Source organism: Dicentrarchus labrax, unplaced genomic scaffold (genome assembly GCF_905237075.1).
Source record: "Dicentrarchus labrax unplaced genomic scaffold, dlabrax2021, whole genome shotgun sequence".
Taxonomy (NCBI): Eukaryota; Metazoa; Chordata; class Actinopteri; family Moronidae; genus Dicentrarchus; species Dicentrarchus labrax.
Genome location: NW_026136724.1, coordinates 10,370,744 through 10,394,489, shown reverse-complemented (window position 1 = coordinate 10,394,489; position 23,746 = coordinate 10,370,744). Strand labels below are relative to the sequence as shown.

The 23,746-nt window shown below is 40.2% G+C and overlaps 1 long non-coding RNA gene across 3 annotated transcripts; it reads left to right on the top strand.

Moving 5' to 3' along the window:
- The first annotated feature begins 13,900 nt into the window (after nucleotides 1-13,900).
- Nucleotides 13,901-23,501, top strand: LOC127359051 (uncharacterized). 3 transcript variants are annotated; one of them, XR_007882592.1, is made up of 3 exons: nucleotides 13,901-13,967; nucleotides 18,195-18,232; nucleotides 18,529-23,501. It is a non-coding gene; the product is annotated as an uncharacterized LOC127359051 (long non-coding RNA). The 3 variants fall into 3 exon arrangements; XR_007882593.1 differs by having other exon boundaries at nucleotides 13,920-13,967; nucleotides 14,925-18,232; XR_007882591.1 differs by lacking the exon at nucleotides 13,901-13,967 and having other exon boundaries at nucleotides 14,746-18,232.
- The last annotated feature ends 245 nt before the right edge of the window (nucleotides 23,502-23,746 follow it).

Here is a 23,746-nt window from a genome sequence, read left to right as displayed (position 1 = left end):
CATTTGTTTTTATCCCTCTCATTGGGTGGAGATCATACTATCTATGGCCATACTGTTAGCTGGAAAATATCTGCAACCCCCCCCAGAATTGGTGCAGTCATTCGCAGGCTTCATTACAAAACATCCACAGTGGGGTAAAATCATTACTTTGTGATTGCTAAATATTTTTTATAAAGCCACTACTATAATGTTAAAAGGTCCATATTTTGTATTGAAATGACTAATGTTGGATGGTATTTCTACAAATATTTAACAAGTGTCATTTATGTTCATGCTAACAGGTTCTTTATATGACAAAGTGATCCAGTTTTCAAATGTGTCTTTTCTGGAACACGATCTTTTCTGTCATTTGAGTCCTTGGGACAGTTTGTCAAAACAGAATGTATGCTAAAGCTTGTCACTAAATGTGAAGTGTGTTTGACATTTAATGGGAATAATCTCCATGAATATATCCCTGGGCGCACTCACCCTGGCAGTTTTCTTATTCTGTGTTAAAGGGGAATACCACTGAATTTCAGATGTAATATATGCGGCTCCCATATGGAATAATGGCAAACCAGTCTCGATTAATGAATACCCTGTAGCCACAAATGACATAGTGGTTTGTCCCATTCCCTCACTTCTTAAGGTCATATTGATGTGTGGCTGCACTGAGAATGAATTGGGAAAAAATGGAAGCGTGAACAAATGAATAAGTATTATCAAATGCATGCCCATTTCGGAAGAAATTTGCCTCGCCAAATTCTTGCATAAAACAATATAACTCAGTTATAACAAATGTTTTTGAAATTCTCCTTACCTTTCATGCAAAGATTCGTTATATCATTCAAGGATAAGGAATGAACTTTTTTGTTAAAATAGTGGAATCTAAAAAATTAAAGCCATTAGAGCTCCTTGTTGAACAGTCTAATAATTGAGTCTAATAAACGCCACAAGACCACGGCACGTTTATTCTTAAATTGAGTGGTATTTCTTTGCAAAAGACTGATTACAGTATGTTGACAATGTTTGAAAGCTAATATGTGCATCTGCAAGAATAACGTGTGAACTGAATAGTACGTTTATATCTGCCACATTTTTGTGTGATTCAGACATCATTGTGGCGTTTTGCTTTCAAACCAAAAATGTTTTCCATTGTCATATTTTTTTCCACCCCCCTAAAAATCATTTAATTAAGTAATGACCTTAGCCTAGGTGCCTGAAAACACAAAATATGATGCTGAAATGGTTTGTAAACACTCCAGGTAATTGCATGCTGGGTTGCAGGTTCCGCTGATGAGAAATATCTATTAGGGATCCATTTTCATTATGAGGTTGGCAATTACTGTTTTATTTTGGACATTGATCATTCCAATTTGGACCCAGAGGGGCCTTAGTCAGATGTTGTAGAAGCATTTATTGAAATTTAAGGAAATGGTTAGACATCAGGAATGATCTTTTTCTTGCTTTCTGTGCAATGCTTCTTGCGATTGAGAGGTAGATGTATGAGGCAGTTGTTCAGATGAAACAAAAAAAAACGAGACTGTGTGGGATTTAATGTTTAAACTGGGGCTGAAACTGTGCTACTTGAGGTGGGAACGGGAATTATTATCTCACTTATGTATATTTTAGCCTCATTCAGCATATGCAAAACCACAAATGGTGTCACTATTGAGCACTGGCCCATTTCCTCGCATGTTCATTTGAGTGCCCCAGTAATTCTGTTCCTCTCCACGTCTGAGGAGAGATGACAGGCAGAGGTGGTCGGCTCGAAAGCGGTTCATTCTGGCAGACAAGCCCTCATGTTGAACCTTTTTCCCTCTGAGTCACCGTCTCTCCTGAGAAACACTGAGAAACATATTGTTCATAATCAAAGCAATTAGGATGCTCTAGTCTACTGTACCATCTGACTGAGATTGGTTCTTTGCACTTGTGTTTAGATCACGGAAGAAAGGGGGGGGAAAAAACGTTTTTTGTGAGGCAATTATAATGCTTTGCTGGAGATATCTTTCATTTAACAATCAGAAGACTTTTCTGTTGGATTCTGGCTGCGGATGAATAACACAACCATCCCTAATTCCGTGTCACTCTCCTTGTATCTCTGTGGATTTGCGCACACAATTTCTGTTTTTTAATGGACTGCCAATGGGCTCTGAAAAAAAGCATCTCACCCTAGCCCTCATTTGCTGTCTATAATTTGAGTAAATACCATCTGTTGACTGAGAAACATTGGCTTTTTCTAAAAGGGGGGGGGTGGCTCATCTAATGTGAGCCTTTCTGCACTCTTAAACATTTTCTGTTTGTATAATGCACACCAAACCTTAATTAAAGTGCACTAAGGGTCTGTGCCGAGAAGCACTCAAATATGAAAAGCTGCCTTGAATGGAATGGAGTGGACGACTCAATCTTCTGACAAGCTACTCAGGAAAAAGGAAGAATTGCTTTCTGTCTTGGCATCACCCTCCTCTGCATATTTGTTTGATTGTGTGACCGCTTGAGAACGGAGCTGGAAATATAATAGTTCAATATGCTTTGCATAATTTCTCCAGGGCATTCATTTTGTTTTGTGAAATGACATTTACTTACAATGTATTTCGTGGACTTTTCCTTGGGACGTTTGGTTAAATTACTTATTTTTCTGCTCTTTGCGTGTAAATGTGTGTGTTTGTGCAGAAGTGCGGTTTAGTGACCACATGACAGTGTGCGTGGAGTTTGTGGCTGCAGGTTTTTATGCATTCGTGTTTGTCCTCACTCACAGGTCAATCCACTATCAGTGTGTCAGAACAGGCTGTGAAGTCAGACAGTTGCTCTTTTTGGTCACAGACTACATGGTTAATAGTCATCAAAGTGCAGAGGTGCAGTAGTTTTCTCTCTAATGGCTTTGCAGCTTTATGTCTAATGTGCTACAGCAAATTGGTAATTGTCAAATGAATGATAATGAGAGGACCTCAACTGTGTGTCTACATCTGTAGGTGTTACCTAAAATTTCATAATTCTTGTCTGTTATTTTGCTGCTGTTAAAGTTTAATCCTGCCCTGCTCTCTGCCCATTCATAATCCATTGTTTCTTTTATGATGAAAAATGCCTGTCATTTTCCAAAGCTATTAGATATAATAACAAGAGGCCATGTCTGTCACTTAAACATCTGACAGTGTAAGCAAATCCTTTTACAAACAAGCTGGTTCTTTCAAAGGTTTTTAATTTGAACAAATGCATGTGCAGAACATTTAGCTGTTTTCCCGCTCATGTAAACAACATTTGAATCCAAACCTGTGTAACCCCCCCCACTAGCATTATATTGTCTGATAATATGTGCCCAAGATAATTAAGAGTAAGATGTCGTTAGGTAAAGATGCAGGACGAGAGAAGGTCCAATAAAACACAACATAATGATGATTTCTTTTCCCTGGGGGGGCAGCCCTGGGAAAAAAATTTTTTGCTGCATTTATTGTCTGACAAGCTATTATAGGCAGTGCAGGACTCTGAATACCAATGATCAACGGGATGCCTGATAAAAATTTGCAAGTGGATAAAGATCCCTCCACATAATATCCACGTCTTCATTTCCAACAACCACCCACTCACCCTCCCAACTCTGCAGCCCATCATGCAAATGCCTTATATAAAGAATATCCCTGCTTTAAATATTAACTGATTAAATTGCGGATGGAGCTTCAAAGGTTCCGTCCTGCATATTTAAACAGTATTTTTTTCTCTCTCTCCTGTAATGTGAGATTCAGTGGTTGGATCATTTCTCTGAAAATTTGCTAGGAGCAACTTTTTGGAAGAGGATATAGTGTTTCTATCTTTGGTGTCATATCTGTATGCTCTAGAAGGTATCTTCGTGCTATACTAAGGTTTCCTCACATGTTCTGCACAATAAATGTTACAGGTTGCAGTTCACATGCTTGTTTGGATTATGCTACTTTTGTAGGGTTCTAGATGATGATCTCTAAGAATTGCAGTATGAAAGTTGTCGTTTTTAGGCATGACTTGTGTCAAGAATCCACCTTTTTGAGATTGCACTGTTTGGTTTAAACGGGTAGTTTTTACGCTTATTTGCTTTCTTGCCAAGAATTAGATGAGGAGATTGATACCACTCTCATGCACCAAATATGAAGCTACCGCCAGTAGCTGGCTGACTAAACTTAGCACAAAGATTGGAAATAGGGGGAGACAGCTAGCCTAGCTCTATCCACAGGTAACACAATCCACCTACAAGCACCTTTTTTTATATCTCATTTGTTATGTCTGTACAAAAACTACAAACTTTGTTTGATAGTGGGCTATGGGTGGACTATTTATTGGCCAGTACCAAAAACTTCCTTGAGTTTGAGAGGTACTGGTAGGCACATTTTTGTTACCTTTAGGCCAAGCTAGGCCTTCCAGTCTTTATGCTAAGCTAAGCTAACTGGCTGCTGAGTCCAGCTATATATTTACCGTACATACATGACAGTGGAATCAATCATCTCATCTAACTCTCTGCAAGAAAGGGAATTAGCGTATTTCCCAAAATGTTGAACCGTTCCTTAAAGCTAAACAAAAAAACTTGATAGGGATCCCTGCTTCTTATACGACTGCTGCACTGTCACTGCTCTGCTGTCCCACCCTAAAAAGGAGCTGTTGTGGAAATGCTGCAGCGCTAATGCAGCACACATGCAGGGTTACAAGTTGCTTACATGTTTGTGATTATTCCTGTAAATGTGGTTATCATGGCTGCACAGAAACGATTGAGGTGTTCATAGGAATGTAAATGTTGTAGCATAATGTTATTCTGCAGTGAATGGATGGTTTAGTAGCGGAAACTGCTGCTGCAGAGTGTTTAGAGTCCAGGTCAGAATGTAAGCTTGTATAGGTTCTGTTTCTTTACTGCTAAATCCTCTTGGTTGCGGTGGGAGTCAAGAGTAAACATGTCCCCTTTGCTGCTAAGACTCAGGATGAGTGACGGAGCCCCGGATAGATCATGATTGGTGGGTTAGTACTTAAGCACATGCACACCAAAGTTGGAGAGTACTGGTTGGGAGTAATCCTCCAACAAGGATTACCCGTGTCTTTCATGCTAGATTAAAGGGTCCCATGATACCCTGCCGTGCCGTCCGAGTCCTGATGGGGAATCAATGCGCTGGATGACAAATTATCAGCTTCATCATCTTTGTCATCTTTTGTAATCGTCGTCTGCTTGATAATGAGTGTGATTTGGGTGGCTTTTGTGCGGGCATTCTTCAATACTCCAGATTTGGGGAGGCTGACCAATCGCGAGCCAAGTGGTCTCTCGCTGTCTGTGTCTCTCTGCGAGTGTGTTGAGATAATCATCTTATCCACCAGGCGCTACACACACACACACACACATATGCACCCAGAGAAATGAGGAGATCTGGATGACATACCTACAGTAGTCAGCAGAAAGGAAAAGAAATATTTGGGTCAGATGAAATTTGAATAGGGTGTTTTGGTTGCTGGTGCTGGTGGTAAAAATGCTTCTCCAACCAATGAGCACGCTAGTCCTTTTATTCCACTTTCATTGTACTCAAATTAGACCAAGCTTGTAGGATAAAAACTGACAAAACTAGCAGGCACTGCAAACATTTTCCTAACAGACTAAAATATTCAGAAGCTGCTATCTGGCTTATAGGGGCTTTCAGAGTATTATGATTTGCAGCAAGGAGGCTGAGACGACCATATTCTCGTAGCACTGCATTTACAGAGGGCAATCTGTCATGATGAAAAGCTAAACATGTACATTATGGTGCCTATTTACAACATGCAACCAACTGCTTACATCTGCTCACAGTGGGCCACATCTGCCCCCAGAGGAGGAAAGAAAATGAATATTAAAAAGATAGAAGCCGAGTTTCATGTAGAATTTATATATGCATTCAGAGATCTCTTTTTTATAAAGCTTGGATCTTTTACTCTTTTGCTCAGCTCTTAATAATCTCGTTCTGAGGATATCATTATTTATTTATTTATCTAATTTTTGTGTCATGGCAATTGGTGGAAAGTGTTTAAGGGTGTTTATAGAGGCGATTTGTTCCCACTAATTCGGCATGTTTTGTGATGAATCCAAGGGCTTTTGGAAAAGGGTGGAGCGGGTGGGGGGGGAGTTAATCCACTCGTTTTCTTGTGTTCCAGCCTGTTCAGCACATTCTCTCTCTCTCTCTCTCTCTCTCTCTCTCTCTCTCTCTCTCTCTCTCTCTCTCTATCTATCTCCCTCCCTCCTTTATTTTTGGAAACATCTCATTCTCGTGAGTCAGGCCCGTCATGCTCACAAAGGCTCGGTCTGGCGAGCTCTCGCCTCCTCCTCCTCCTCCTCCTCCTCCTCCTCTGCCCGTGTCTCTGCTGTTTACGATATTAGAAGAGAAGAGAGCCGAGCAGTAGGGAACAGAACCCTTCATCTCACTCCCTCTCTCTCTCAGACCAAGAGGGGAGAGGGAAGAATTAATGCTTGGTGAATTTTTAATTCAAAGTATTTACATTGCTGACAGGTAACTGATGGATGTGTGCGCTGGTGTAATAACTGACTGAAATGGGGGCCCTGAGAAGGTGGCAGGCAGCAATTTCTAACCTGAGACTGCAAATTTAAAAACTCATGGCATTTATGCTCCATTTGTGAAACAAAATCAATGTGATGATGCAACCACATTTTTGGCATCTATCTTAATTTGTTGAGCAGCGTTGATGACAGCGTTGATTGATGATACCTGACTTGACTGATAGTCGTGTCACCAACACTTCTGTTGTCCATTTTTTGTTTTATCCGCATACATATATATTTATTTCCCTTTTTTTCTCTAACAGCAGTGGCTCCAAAGGGACAGGCTAATTACCATGTTTGCAGTGCAGTGTCACTGCTTTGAAGAGTTTTCTCACAAATAAGGCAGATCACTTCTAGGGAAGTCTGCTAAATGAAGTTGCCTTGGAAACACCAAATTATACAACAAACACTTACATCATCCTACTGGCTGAGTTTGGGCTCTGAATACAGGATTAACATCATTTGCAGAACAGTATATTTGACAATGTTTCTGTTATCTTTTAGTGTGTGTGGGGAAAGGATGATTCTTCTTTTTGTGTGCTAATTATAGAGATAACCTGCTGTAACAAATCAAACATTTTCTGCACCTCACAAAAAATAATAATGACTTTTGTTGTGTTGGATAAGGGTATAATTTGGCTATAGGCAAGAGCTGAATGTTAAACCAATATTTGAATGTCTTTTTTGCTTTTGCTGTGCTTTTGTTGCCTCTGCAAGTGTTTTGATCAAGAGAATGAGCTTAGGTGAGCATCCTTTCCCCTGGAGACTCTTTATTTGAACTCATCATCTCTAAATCTGTGCTTCATCCATAATGGGGTCCGGGAGGGAGAGTGGGGGAAAATGAGTTGCATTTGTTTAGAAGTTTTCAGATGTTTTTTCTTTGGAATCACAAACCTCTAAAGTGATGTTTTGGAACAAATTGGCCCAGCAGCTTGCCTATGAAATGTTTCTTTCTACTGTAAACATGGTCACCACAGTGAAAAAAGTAATTTTCTACCTTCTGTGTCCAATTTTCCTCTTGAAGAATTATATTTGCTACATAGATATAATAGCTTTCTTCTTCTCAGAGACTGATTACACTGTTGGTAGTTGCACAATTTACAGGCTTACCATACTCCAGTTCACACATAGTGCACGCTGCAATGCTTTGTAGCATGGTTTATTGTATATTTACCTTACCTGGAATGTGTGCTTAATTTGCATTACACACAAACATCTATTTGTAATCCTAGATAGATCTACGACGTTAATTGTGATGAGGTGTGTCTACTCACTGTGCACTGAACAGTCCCTGCATTTTGTATCTTTTTATGGTGTTAGGAAAGCAGTGAAATAGTCTTGAAACAGAAAAAAAGGCCCTGAGCAAAGCAGCGCAGAGCCATCATCATTAGTCATCAACAACAGCACATGGCCCCTCAAAGCGCAGTGCTGTGAAACTTTCCTTCTGAATCACTGCAACCATTCCTCCAGCCACTCAGTCCCAGGTCTGTGTGGGGCAAAATGCTTTCATATAATGCGGCAGAAAACCTGCATTCCAGATAAATCACAGATTTGGATCTGCTTTGGTAGTGTACATGATATGTGTGTGAACAATTCAGGGGTGTAATTATATTCAGTTAATATTGATTATATCACCAGTGCTTTTATTAGCTACTTGAAATTGAATACACAATGAATAGTTCTGTCCTTTGTATGTGCTATGCAGATTATTCTACTTGTACATCGTTGGTTTCTTCATTATGTCAGTCTGTAATTAGAAAGATTTGGATATATTGTAAATGTGGCCCATAAAAATCCTAATAAGTACAGTCCTTGCAATCTTATGCTTAAGTTTTAAAATCCCAGCTGGACTATGCAGGCAGATTTGAGCTGTCATCTGTTTTGACCTGTGCTGCCCCGGGATGAACGTCCATTTATCAACATGATTTTAAAGGTTTAAGTACTGTGAACTGCAAGTCACCTCCCTTGTGATTTGTTTTATACCAAATCTATCATCCTCTTGACTTTAAATTGTGTTCTGTTTCTTTGCTGAGCCCTCCCCAATCCACATTCCTCATAGATTCCTCATAGAAATAGCTGATTTTGCGTCTCTTGATGTGAAAAGATATACCTTACATCACTGTTCAAAATCTTAATTTTGCAGGAAAGCGCAGAGCTGTAAACTATGAACATTCTGGCAGGGCAGCTGACGAGAAGGGCCTCCTCTGCATCTTATCCCTCATTGCTTCTTCAGTCTAAGATTAGTTCTTAGAAGATGTTACTTTACAATTTTTGCCCCAAGCTCAGAAGAGAAGCAGCTGAAAACAGCAAATGTTCAACTGTAGCTAAATCCTCTCCAGCCAGGCTGCCTCTCTCCACAGACTTATGTGTTACATTTATGAAGTTTGTGTGATGTTTTAGAAATAATTCCTAAAAGGGTTTTCTTGCAAGGATTTTCTTCCCACATAAACAACTCACTGCTGAGTTAGCATAGCAACCACTTAACAAAGAGTGAATGCAGATCGCTGCTCTGTAATTACGCATTATATAACCCGTGTTACAGAGCCATGCATGCATGGCTGGGTTTGGCATAAACAAAAGCACATTATTGTGCTGGGTATATTGTGCTTGAAACAGCGCTGGGATATACAGGTTCCTGACCTCAAATAATATATTTCTATAGAAAATAGATGGATGAATCTACTTGACTATTGCATAAGTTATTATATTTTGCTAGTAGGAAGAACGAAGTAAATACATGCTTCTCTTTCTGACAGATGGGGTCAAGCTACTTTAGTGTCTTATATTAGGTTTTTCATTTGGTAAATAGTACGCTTTTTAATATGTAAGACCTATTATTTCATCAGCTTTATTTTTTCATAAGTGGTTCACTCTTCGCAGCAGTAATGGTTGTTATAAAATATATAATGTAACATATAATAAGAGTTTATTTCACTCCATTAGTTTTTATATTAATGCCATTTTTTCAATGGCTGTTTTATTTCTCAATGCCACTTTCTGTGTGAGAAAATATTTGTCTTTCAAGCTGAGTGATTGGCCGCTGCTTTAATCTGAATGACCTGACGGCAAGAGGACTGGAACAAAAATGACATAAAATTAACTCTTGTGAAAAGATGCAGGATGAAATCATATTGCATTATAATGAGCTGATTTTTCACAAAATTGTTGGATTATTTCAAAATTTTCATGGTTATAGTATACAGTATTATGCAGTATAGTGTATATCATTATATCTTGTTATTTATTTATTTATTTTCGAACACTGTGGGTCTGCACATGCATTGGCTGCTATTGATTATGGTGTGAGGAGGTACCAGTATTTTCTATGCCCACTACAGAACTGGCATTTAACCATAATAAGGTACTTGGATGTCTTTAAAAGAGCCGGCATGACTTCCATTCATCTCAAAACAAGGAAGAGCGATGCTAAAGTTAATATAAATCCATGAGAGTAAACAGAAAATATCCAGGCTTCTCTCTGAGATAAGATAGAACTTTATTTATACCGAGGGAAATTGTTCTGGTTCCAAACCTGACTATTTTCCAGTGAAAACATGCCAAATTCAATTTTATCCGGAACATGCTGCCAGCCTAATAGAGTCATAATGTCATGGAGGTTGGAGCCTGGACAATGAATAACTTTCAACCTCTCTAAATCCCTCCTTACTTTAAAATGGTGCATTAACAACTTGAGTCCATACACTTTGCATTATGGATCACAGGAAGTTTTGCCAATCAACAGAGACTCCTGACAAGGATGATGACATCTTCGTAATTGCTCAAGCTGCTCAAAACATTTTCTATTAAGCCTGTTCTTGGTGTATTTTCTCTTTATTTGGGCTCTGATATCGGTTGGTAGGAACAGATATTAAGAAATAGTTTTTGTTTTGTTTCTTTCTAAAACTAAATGACATGTCATGCTCTGACATGAGTTTAGAGCATGATGTAGAATCGTACAATGGTCAAAACAGTTGGACTATTTCAAACCAAGTGCTGTTATATTTCTTTCTGAGTCATCTCCATGGGTGCAAAGCAGTGCTGCAGCCTCACTGCATCTCCAGGGTCAAGAGCCCTCCCTGGCTAAATTAGATCAGAAATTCTGATCACTCACTCCAATTATTTCAATAAACATCAGTGCTAGCCAGCAAAAAGCCAATGTGCCATTCACTTTGGTGAAACTAAAAGAGAGAGCACAGTGGACAGCTGAAGAATGATCTTTGTGTGGATGGATAAAAGAACATAGTGATGCTTTCTTATTTATTTATTTTCACATCACATGTACATCCTCTGTACATCTAGCCTTTTGTAGCATGTTGTATAGTGGGCTGCTGATATGTTGTGGAGCCTAATGAAGCCAATGTAGCCAGTTGGTACATCTGTATCTATGTGATACTGGTCCAGAGCAAGATGTTTCAACACTACATGGCAAGGTGGAATTGAAATTGACCTGAGCTTTGTTTGCTATAGCAATAGTGCACATGTTGCTAAACTACCGGTATGAACACAAAAAACTGAATGACAGAGTTTTAGCCAAAAGAACTTGCACAAATTGGCTTTAAAATGAGTGGGGTCTAATAAACATAGCAGCCTTTAGGGTTGCTAGCAGGACTTTAGTTTTATTTATCCTCCAAGAAGTAACAAACTGCTGTATTCTAGCTATGTGTGTTTGTATACAGGGTAACAGCAATCTCTGATGATGAGTGAAAATTTGCCAAAGTGAAGACAGCAGATTCTGTATGTATGAGATTAGTTCGGAAACATTACATAAAATACTGGGGGGATTGTAGTGTTAATATAATCAGTTCCATCAGCAGCTTTGCTCGGCAGCTGAGGGCTGTGGTGTGTCACTGATATGATTACCTACTCACCCAGAGCTCTGATCTCATTGTTTCCTGACATGGAGGTGACTGGATAATACATGCATAATAATGTAGGAGTGTCCTGCAGATGAAGCTTCTGTGGTTGCAGTGAAAACATGTTGCATCAATTCTAAAGGATCTAAAACATTATATTCTGGTGCATTAATTCATTTCATTTCTCATACTTGTAACTGGACCTAATGACACAAGGATTTATAGGCAGTTTATGACGGATAAGTTGCAACATTTAATCCCTAGTGACAACTGGCTGGTGAAAGTAAATAAACAGGTGTGTTTAAACCCTGTAGTAATATTCACACAAGCAACACCAAGATTTTTGCCCGCAAGGGACCTGTTTTTAAGCTAACAACATCAAAAAGGTGATGTGCTGGTATTGGCTCTTGTTGTTGCTTAGCAACAATTGAAAACCAGTTTGAAGCGTGCCATCTTTTTGCTGAAATCTGAAATATTTTTATCTTCAAAGCACTGTTGGAACTGCACAACAGCATGTCCTTTCTATTGCAAACATGAGATAAAGGGGTCAGCATGGTAGAGACAGCTTCCTCATTGATGTGTAACATAATTGTCCCAGTGGTGTTGCACAGTGGCTAACAGGAGACAACTGCAACTCAATTGGGAAGCTTCCAGATATGAATATGCATTAGCATGGCCTATGGCATTACTGAAATTAAGCATGTCCTTGGTAAATCAGCCTAAACTTAAGGCAAATTAACACATATTGGAACAAAAACAGTGTCACTTCACTGTGCTTGTTTAACCCATAGTTTATGTAGCAGGCCAAACATTCACATATTTCTTCCTGAGAATTAGATGAAAATGAGAAAGACTTTTTGAACAAATAAAATGATGAACGCTGACCTAAATCTGATCAACCTGGATAGCTGTGGCCTGCATATTCTACACTGCAGCTTGCTGAAAGGAGTTAGGGTCCACAAGAAAATAACCAAATGAAAATACCAACCTACCTGTCAAACTCACTGGTAAGAGGCAGCAAGGTTTTTTTACAACAAAATTGCATTCCTTGTTGTGACCAAACTGAAACATTTCAGGAAAAGTTTCAGCTGAACAGGTGTTTCAGACAGCAGGTCTTAGGACCTGTAGCTGCATTGCTTGAAGTGGAAAAAATGTAATAGCATAAGTCATTCTAGTTTAATTGAATAAGTGCTGCATAGTAATGGATCATTATAATGGTGATTTTGGGTAATAACTTTCAATTTTGTTTTCATTATCAGTTATAGCCTTGGTTTAAAATGGACCCACTGGGCTGAGTGGTATTGGAAAGCTAGATCCCATGTGTCTCTACAATATTTCTGGTGAGTAAGAGTAAAAAAGTGCGTAGCATTAGCTTTTCCCCAGCCAGTCTAATAAACTGAGCTTAAAGAACCTTGAGACAGAACTAGAGCCATACAGCTTTGTGGGTTATTGTACAGTATATTGTAGTTTGATACAGAATAGATAATTAACCCTGGGCTAAATGGGGGGAATTTCTTCCGGGGGCGGTTTACACTTGCTTGCTTCTGTTTGGTGGTGGTTCAATGAGGCGTCAGTACTGTCAGTTAATGTATGCTTTCTGATTGTAAGCCGTCTGCCCTTAGTCGAACCCACAGAGCAAACACAGAAAATAAAGCCCATGCATAATTAAGTAATCTGGAATGAAATAACAAATACCAATCCAGTGAAAAAAAAATCCTCATTGGAGCTGTGAATGCGATCACAGAGCATGGACAAAGGGAGATGTCATGTTGGCTTACAAAGTGATAACTCTGGCTTTCAAAACACAGTGTGGAACAGAACTGAATTATGTTTGTGACAATTCAGTCACAGGACAGGGTAATCAAAGCTAGGAGAAAAGTGTTTAAGTAAATATGTGAATCTCAAAAGCCACAGCGATGGTATTTCTTTGCTGCTGGGGTTTTCATTAGGAGAGCAGGGTTGATACTCAAACAGGCAGTGGCTGATAATGCGCATTGGCACATTGGCACACAATGGCTTTGAAAATGAAACTGTCAGGCTGAGGTAGTGTGTCGATCAGTGGGAGAGAGCTTGAGTATTTCTGACTAGTCTCATCTGGTTTCTCTCCCTCTCTATCTTTCTCTCTGCCACCCTGCCCTACCCCACCCAACCCCCCTCCTCAGACAGACATATTCTCATCTGCAGTCTTACTGCATTGTGTTGTGCAAGCTATAAGCTGAGGCTGCCTGAGTGTCTCTGTGGACTTTTCTCTTTTGACTTGGCCTCACTTTTCTTGATTGGCTGCCTTTCCAATGTCAGGCCACGTCCAGAAGTTATCCTGTACTTCATTAGCACAACGCAATCCATAGATCTCATGCTCTGTTAATGTTGTGCGATACATGCAAGCCCAGCATCTTGTGGTCATGCTTGTCTTACATCGATAGGGTTTATACTGTTGCTTCCTCAAGTGACCCTTTGCTAAGCCTTGTCCCCTTACTTACTGTTGTAGGCGACATGTTGGCTGTTTTCAGAGATAAACAAAAGTAGCTCATATCAGCTAGTCAACAGTAGCTCCTCGCTGCATGAGTTCTCCGGCTGAGAACTGCGTAAGGGTCTTTAAGGTGCGTAAGGCAATTGATGGCTACATTTTTGTTATCATGTTAAAGGATTACATGTTCCAGGCAAAAAAAAATCTTCACCAGTTGATGATCCATGTAAAACCCTAGTATTGTAGTATAGTAGTATAAGGGAAAATGTATTGAAAATCGTGTATTATATTGCAGTATTGTAACGGAAATGAAAAATGTTATTTTGTTCTAACATGACTCTGTTTGGATGCTTTATTACTATGGCTAGATGAGGGTTTCATATTTCCAAACAATGTATTTCACTTTTACAAGAGAAAGGTCTTTTACAATGAGGACTAATTGATGAGTTTGGCAAAATGTCATTTCTTGAGTAAAGAGCATGGCTAACAGAACAGCTAACATTACCCTACACTCAAATAGTTTCAAGGTCCACCTCTCACACAGTGAGTGACAGTTGCAGTCCTGAACACATACACATTTACACATAACCACAAAAAATAATATTGTGAACTGTGAAAACAAATTTTTAAAATACACCACTGTCAAAACACTTTATATACCAAGTATCACCCTTAATCACTGTTACTAGAGCCCCATGCAAACTACTTTGGCATATTGAGAAATCCAAAACTGAACAAGCTTGCTGTGCCTAGATACGGTTAAGTGGGACTATCACTGTCCAGGGGAGGGTTTAAGTGAATGGTTGAATCTGGCAGGGAGGCTAGTCGATGAACATTAAAATATTATTATTATATATATTATATATATTTCTGATTTTGAATTTTAATACATCTAAAAAGACCCTGTTAAATAAATGTCCAACTACAAGCCTGAAGCCTGCTTAAGGGAAATACAGGCATAACTTTTAAAGTAGCACTTTAGTTAATACTCTGCATCCTGATATAAGAAGGATTTAATCCTGCATACAGATCTGTGATGGTGTTACAGTCTTCACCAGTGTAACACTATTCTGGTGGACTATACCTGCAGGCTCCAAAAAACCTTCCCTTGGCCTTTCAAACAAACTGTGCCTTTAAAGAGGCTTGTAAGCCTGCCTCCACAGCTGTGTGATCCTGATCCGATCCATCGAGCGCGAAGAGGAAGCTGTTTGATTGTTGAGCAGGCTCCATCCATTCCCGCCCTGACCACAGACACGCAGGTTACAGTGTCCCTGTCTGCCTTATCTCCTGGTGCACCGGCTCGGCTTCAGACCCACGGCTCCGGCCCGGCCCCTGCTCAAGATAAAGCCCAAAATAGACCACTCTCGCTGACAGCACGGCAGCGCTAGATAAGGCTGTTGTGTCCACAGCTTTGAGCAAGAAATGGGTAGGAGAGGGAGGGGAGAAAAGGTTGGTGTGCAGGAGAGAGACAGTAAGCAAAATAATGTTGTAGTGAATGCATGGTGTTGATCGGGTTTTGTTGCTAGTGCTTGCCCTTTGACCCTCTTATTCAACCACAGATAAGAGAAGTCACGGTTATAGAAATGCACAAATCTGTTTTCCCTCTCTCTTTTCTCACAGTTGAGGCCATTGATTGTGTTTATTGACCCACGTAGTTGAAGCCCCAGCCAATTTGGTCATCATGGCTTACAGCGATAAGAAAATGACCCAGCACCGAGTGCACCCCTACGTGTGTGCTTGTGCTCGTGCTCATATGTGTGCATCTTTTTTATTGTCTATTCCAGCTTGCCTATAGCTTATTATTCAGCCTCCGCCAGATGGCAAACTGCAAAAGTGCATCTAAAAAGGTTTTCCTCCGCTGGCATGCAGAAGCCAATCAATAGCTGTGTGTCTTAGTAAATTAGATCATGTAGACAAGAGGCAGTAGTCAGCAGAGCCATCCCAAAGTAACCCCTTGCCTGGTTAGTTCATTCTCCATTAGACAACAGCCTGGAGTAATTGAATTGGCCTGTACAATCTCAGGGCTTGGCCTTCACTTTTTCGCCTTTGACAGCATATATTCAGGTCTGATAACTTAATACCCCAGCCAAGAACCAATGTACAAGTATTTTTATATATCCATTGATAGTGTAGCGGTTAAGACCCTTACAATTAGAACCACATGTACCCTAGCTTCTTGTCAGAAGCCTGCACATTGTCTCCTTCAGACAAAAATGCCATGGGGAGGTGCCTGAATATGATGTTGCAAGATTAACAAACATTTTTACAAACTTAACCTACCACCCTCTAAAACCATTTTATTCATACATGCATCACTTTTGTGTTAAATGATGTGACAAATAAACGACAGACCTCGAGCTCTGTGGGCTGCCAAACTTAATAAGAGATGTCTCGCTTCTCTTGTTATTTGGGGGTAAATAAGTCGTTATGGCAATGATGAGATGCAAGCTAATTATCCGCCCCAAGCCAATCAATGACAAAGCCAAGCTTCACTATAGAACAAGCATTATAGTCAGAGAAAGAAAGAGGGAGTAAGAGTAAAATTTGCACATGAAGAATTTTTTAAAAGGGCTGCTGATGAAGAGTTTTGGGGTCTTTCGGTTCACAAAGTTATACTCTAATATTAAGCATTAAAAGCATAGAGGCTAATTAGGACACCATTAATACTTATATCCCTGTCTGCCACCCCACCCCCCACCCCGCCTCATTATTCCATAAATTCTGTATCTGTTGCCGGCAGACAAAAAATGCAATTTATCCATTTTTATATCCATTACATGGTGGTACTCCACTAAAGCACTTACATATACATAATTACAGAAATACAGGACAAGCACAGGCTTGAAACCCCTGAGAAAATCATATTATCCTACAATCGCACACCACTCTATAACCTGTATCGCTACATTAATGCATCAAATGGTTTAATTTCTGTCCTTGCATGTATATGCTGTTTGTCAGTGCTTGCAACACAGTTAACACTTGCTACAGTGGTTACACTTTGGCCCAAGGTAAATATAGTCCTCTACAGTTTTTCAATGACCAACTCCATTTAAGCATTGGCAAGCAGAAGCTAACAAAAGTGTTAAAAAACAAAAACTAAAAAAATTTCTCATCATCTTTCCCCTCTTGTATTTTTCAAACTGCCAACCTTTCAGGCATGAGCACATGCAATGTTTTTTTTCCACTTGTGCATGAGGCTTGTGTACTTATAGCTGCACTGAGGTAGGGCTGGTGTTAGCTCAGATGGAAAACAAGCAAATGTTTCGTTAGGAGAAAGCATGATGAAGTATTTAGGCCTCTTTATTCTGGATTGCATCTGTTAGTGGGCTTTTCTTAGTCTAGCACGCAAGCTGCATTACAACTTTACATTTGCATCAATCCATTTCAAGGATGCACACTAACCCTCAATATTACATTTTGTAAATGAAAGTTACCTGCTGTTGTCACTGTTTGAAGGTGGCCTTTAATTACTAAACAAGAATTCATAAAAGCTCCTATCTATATATTCTTACTTGCATGTTTATATTTATCTATCTAATCTACGTACTCATTGTTGTCCCTTAAGATACAAATCATTGTGTCAAAGCACTGGAGTTGTTTAAACCCAAAACACAGGGATCAGGTGGCCTATTTCTTACTGTTAAAATCACAAAGTGGAAATTTTCATCATGCAACATAATTGCTTCAGGAGAGTCCCATCACGCAGCTCTAAAACGGGAACAACAAAATCTGCTGTCTCAACATGCAAACCATGGGAAAGTATCAGCCGAGTAGTTTTCTTCAGCAACTGCGAGTGTCTTCTGCGACAAAAACATCCAGTGGTGTATGTGGCCATAATCCCATGTGACATGGGCGGTCAAGGGGAAGGGATTGGAGGGCTTGGAGAAAAAGACAGAGCATGGCAACGCTGAGCAAGAGGGAGGGAGAGGGACAGACAGAATAAGAAAGAGAGACTTCCCCTGTCCTTTTTCCTTGCAGAAAGACACTTGTGTCGGATACAAGGTAATGCTCCCATTTATATCTCCCTTTAAAAGGCCCCTGGAAACATGAGCGGGGACCCCATGCACCAAGACGGGGAGGAGGATTCTTGGTTAAAATTCATTTAATTCATTCCCTTCATTTGGTCCACTTTGTTCAGTGGCAAGCTACTACCTGAACTTGCAGAGATAGTTGGCCAAACACAGATTAAAGCACAGCACCGCAAGGGAACACATCTAATACTGGAGCTTCACTCTGTCTGAGCTGCTGCATGGGAGTTTGGCTTAGTGTGTTCAAACAGTGAAGTGTGGCAATAAAGCCATACTATAGCTAGGCTAGGATAAGCCCATTTCTAATCCTATCCAATATCTCCATATAGCCCAGCTGTCAAACAGTACAGGGGACATACAGTAACTGGTAAGTAGTTGCATTTCTTGCATTTATCATTCATAATTACCCCAAATCCTAGCTTTTCAGTAACATATATTCACTTAGTATTGTAGATCAAAAACTTAGATTTTTGACAAATGAGAAGATCATGATATCACAGAGAATGAAAACGGAAAAAGGATTTGGGTTTTATATTGCTCAATATATTTAACCATTCTCTCCTTTAATTCCAGTACCTATTAATCCATCTTTCTTTTCCTCTCACCCCTATCTTCCTCCCCTCCATCTTTTGCTCTCTCTTGCTGTCATCCTTTATACCCTAGCTGCTCTTTTGTTTATCACTCCATCTCTCCCTGTCCCTCTCTCCCTCCATTTCTCTTTGATAATGGCGGCCTCAGCGCAGGAATCTGCCGCCATCCATTCCAAGCAGCAGGTAATGGATTGAGTGCGGGACCTGATCTGGCTATGGATGAGCCAGCCCGTAGGTGTCTGAGTGGGCGTTCAAATGGATTCAGAGAAGCTCGCCTAGAATAACACACTTTGTCACCGCAAGCTTTGTCTTCACAGATCTTCCATGTTCACTGTCAGTGCTGCCCCCACCCCCACCCTACCCCATCCCTCTCTTCAAAGACAAAAACTCTTTAAAACAAGACAGCGGTGTGCCAACGTCTCACTGTCTGACTGGTTAAGGGACATTTTGATATTGTCAGGATGCTTCTCCTTAATCCCAGCAATGTTGCACAAGCACACTGCTCTACTTCTCACTTTGATCACTGTTTTTAACAAAGGGACACAGAAACAGATCAAGAGGATTGTAGAACCGACGCCAATGTCACGCTACTAATGCTGAAAATCATAAATTGTCCAAACAAGAACGTTCTCAGCTGTGATTCTGGCAGCTAATACATATTGTGCTGCAAGTGGTTGTATGCCGTCACTGAGGAGCAGAGTAAATGATTCCAAAAACCACAGGGATGTTGCAATCTCCACAGAGTCCTTACAGATACCTGGAAACCAATATAAACCAACATCTGGTAATGAATTATGGATGGAGATGAAATGCATGTACTCGGCCAGGCTCTCTACAGGGGTTGTTATTTACAGTCTCGCAGAAATATGCTTCCCATCATGGCTGGTGGAATTTGCTACATGACGTGTGGTATTGTGCGCTGTGATATACAGTTATGGATTACTTCAAAGCCATAAAATACATAAACTGAGATGATATGTTCTGGAGGAATATTTCTAGTCACATCTCAACATTTATAAAACTTGATTACACCTAAGTATATCTCTTTCTTCTAATATAATTGCATATGTTTATTTTCTATGTGACAGGAGCCCAGGTAATTAAAATGTCTTTATCTGTCGGAATAACCTTTGTTGCCAGAAAAATATGGCCAAGCGCCAGATGGAGAAATATGTTTATGAATACTTGTGTACATATGTGTGCACGCATACATGTTTACATATTTGCATATGGATGTGCAGACTGGCAGTGTTCCCAATTTCTGTGAGTGTGCGTGTGCTGGAGCATGTGTGTGTGAGCGAGGGATGATGGAAGCGTGGTGACTCTGCCTGGAGGCAGCAGCCACCCCATTGTGGGGGGTGAACACGAGGCCAGACACCTGTTTTTCCCAAAATGAATTATGGAACGAAGCCAAGCGCGTGTTATTCTCCACACAACTGACAACAGAGGCCAAGGCCAAAGACCTGAGGAGAGACAGAATGAGGCTGGCATTACAGAGAGTGCTAAACAATAAGATATCCAGAGTAAGAAGGTATGAAGGTTATGAGTCCTTGTTTACTTTAATAGACTCTCTTATAATGGGGGATGGAATTCTAATAGACTTTTCCATTGCATGCTTTGCTTTGCGGCTGATGCAACTCAATTAAAAAAGATGGAGAGAGCCATTTAAATCTTATGAAATATTCATTGTTTATAGGCAGTTATGTGTAGACAACTCATGAAGTAAACATTATAACGACAGTGGAACTGTTGTTGTGGAGCAAAGCATATATGACTCATGATATATTATATTAGCTGTTTTAACCCCCAACATCATGAACTCGGCAATAGAATACACTAGAATTCAATATGAATACACACAACTTCCAGCACAACAGAATCAATGAATCAGCATCAAATTTGTTTTTGGAAAAACAACATCAAAACAACTGCAAACTGGCTCTAAGAGACTTATTACTCACCACGTCTTGTTTCAGCAGTAAATACATTTATTTGGCTTCATCTATTCATACCTGCAGCCTTCTATTTATTTACCTGTTCTAATCTGACATACAAATTTCCTACATAGCTCATTTGTACAGTTTCCTCAACTTGTCAGGCTGCAACTACTTATGTAAAATTGAGGCACAGCTCCTAAAATGAGCAGGAAATAGAAAGAGAGAGACAGCGTTTGGCTTTTACTGCAGTGTGTGGGCAGCTGTCGACTGCACCCATGCACTAACCTGTGCCCGCTGATGTCACACACGCCACCCAACCATTGCGTCAGTCTCCAAAGATGCCACTCTGATAGCAAATAGCAAGCCTTCTGGGCTGCAGAAGGCATTTAGTCTCATATTTAGTCTTTACATTTTTCTGAAGATCTGTAAAATGCTCTGCAAATTTGGTGAGATAACCCCACTTATCTCCATATAATGAGTCTGGAAAATCCGCTCATTTGCAAGGAAAATTATTTAAATTACTGTATGCCCCCCCATATGTTTAAGCTCTTTAAGAAACCTGGATTTGATGACACAGCAGACATACAGTACAGTATGTATGCTTTTGCCTTCCATATAAGTGAACACTAAAGTGGAAACAGTACATGGTTAATGAACACACATATGCAAGGCTAGCACAAATGCATATGGACAGGCATACAGGGTATATACTGTCTGTACACAGGGATTTCACATAAACATACACACACAATATATACACATATGTCCACATATTATCCTCCTTAGAGGCAACTGACCGTTTACCAAACCGCATACCTCTTAGTTATTGTTGCTACATGTATACTGCACATACACATATACAGTATATAATGATAACTGTGGCAGATTTACTACTAGAAATTTTAAGGTTTTTTTTAAACAAAGTCGGTTTCTCATTTCTAACCAACACCCACCTAACAGATACATTTGCAAATTTTATGGTCTGTAGCTAAGCTAATATTTGCTAACTATCTGAGTTGGGTAAATTATTTCCAGCTGACTTGATACACCAACTTAATCAATCATGACATAAAAACACTCCTTTCATCAAATAACTAATTAAAACTACCACATGAGGATACATAAGCATGATTACAAATTACAGAAACCACTTTCGGTAACTGTACTGTGTACTTTTATTTTATTTTGTTTGGCCCTCGTCCCATCTGCCAACATGGAGGGAGGATGGTAGTTAGCTGCACATGCTAATTCCATTCCTTACAAATTTGCTCCTGTGATTTTGGTCTTGAAGAGGCTTAAAAAAGAGAAACACCACCCAACCAACACTTGAGCCCTTTACTCATAACCCATACACACTGCTTTGGCATGTTCAGAATCCAAAGCTTCACAGACTGGCTGTGCTAGTTATGTTTGCTAAGAAGACTGGCCTATCACAGTTCGGGGGAGGCATTTAACGAACAGTCAATTTTCTGGGGCAAAGTACATCACATCACAAACAGATCCCTGAGGATGTGAGCATGAAGTGATTTCCCTTTACAGTCATACTGACTGTTATATAGAAAGGGTTACATGGTGAGGACATTGAGCTGCATCATCAGGAGAATGTCTGTGGTTATGTGGCTGAGGATGGATACAGTAAGTGGTAACATTGAGATATGTGAAAGCCTTGCTGGGTTACCGTGGGGTCAATTTACAGCAAATAACTATGATCTTGCATGACTTGAATGAATGATGATCCAGTGACTGATTCTATGTGTCAGGAGTCATAAACTATCAACACATGACAGCAGTCTGAGTGAAATTGAAATACATCTGTGAATTTTGTCTTTAAAATGCACTGTCTACATGCTTTGTCACTTTATGACAGGCATGTCTGATAGCGCCTGAGGTATGTCCAAAGAGTTGCAGAGAATTTTATTTTCTAGAGTAATTTGTTTCACCCAGGGTATAAGGACATCAGGCTCTAAGGGGTAGTTAGCGCTGTCCTTCTAAATATCATCGTTCACACCTGGGGGTCACAGGCTCTGCACTGTCGACTCAAAGCACATCAAAAGGGGAGCTCAAAATACCATTAGTATTTCATCATTAAGTCGCAGAAATACGCAGAAATGTCAATTTGCATAGCCTGTCATGGCCAGCCGGAGGGTGGCAGCGCGTCTGTCTGTCTCCCTGTATATTTGTCTAAAGACAGGAAGTGGTTGACATACTCAGGAGGTGTGAATTTCCTACCCATGATTAATTTAGCCCTTCCTGTGGCGGCAGCCTGCCATGAACGTTTCCTGGGCTCAATTTAACTCTGATCAACACATTCACAGTGAATGCCATCTGGTGATTCGATTCTGACAAATTACCCTTGTGTTGTGCTTGATAACGCCTTGAAACCAGCGTGTTTATTTTCCTTTGGTGGTTTTTTATTGTGTAAGTGGGGGGGAAATATTGACCTGAGCTGACGGTAAAGTGAAACCGGACAAGCAGCAATGCTAAATAAGTTTGCCGTTCCTAGTCCTCTTCTCCTGGAGGGACTTGCATTTGATATGTGTTGCTGATGGTGCTGAAACTTCTCTGGCTTTGTAACTACTCACCTGAAGGTTTCCCTGCCACACAAGTCAGGCTAGATTGGAGTTATGCGATTAGGAGTGGTGTTGAGTTTTAGCCAGGCAAAGCCTCTAGTGTACTGTTATGTCTGCCTCTGCTTGTATCAAGCAGCACCCAACCTCCAAGCCTTCTAGCCACCAACTTTAGGCTTCCTCCCTTCTCATGTTGTTGTGTTCTCTGAAGAACATTGAAGTCTTTGCTTTGCAGAAAAACAGCTCAGAGGAAACATACAAACATGCGTGGGCAAGACTGTACAGATGTGCTCATATAGTACACTAAATGTGCATGCACACATGATGCGCCCAGGCTGAGTAAATTGGCAGTGGTTTGCTTTCCAGGCAAGGTTGAAATGAAAATATTCTGTGTGCATTTGTCTACAGAACAGTAACCTCACTGAAGATAATCACCAATTGAGAAAGAAGCCACTGCCAGCAGTGCTCCTGGTCTCTAACAAATATCTGTGGGGAGTTAAATTGCAATGTCTTTTCCTGTAATGATAAAACATTAGAGTCTGCGTGTGTGTGGCTGTTTCATTTTTCCACCATCCCACACTGCACACACTCACTTACACACACTAGTCAGGTTACGCATGGCTTCTCGCCTCTCATGCATGGGCTACCTATGTTTAATTTCCATTCTCCTGCCGCATCGGCAGCCTTGTAAATTATTAATGTCCATCGGCGGCGGCAGCAGTAGTTCATTTTCTAAGCTCTGTATTTGTGTCGGATGAAAAAAGAAACAAACTGAGATAACGGGCGA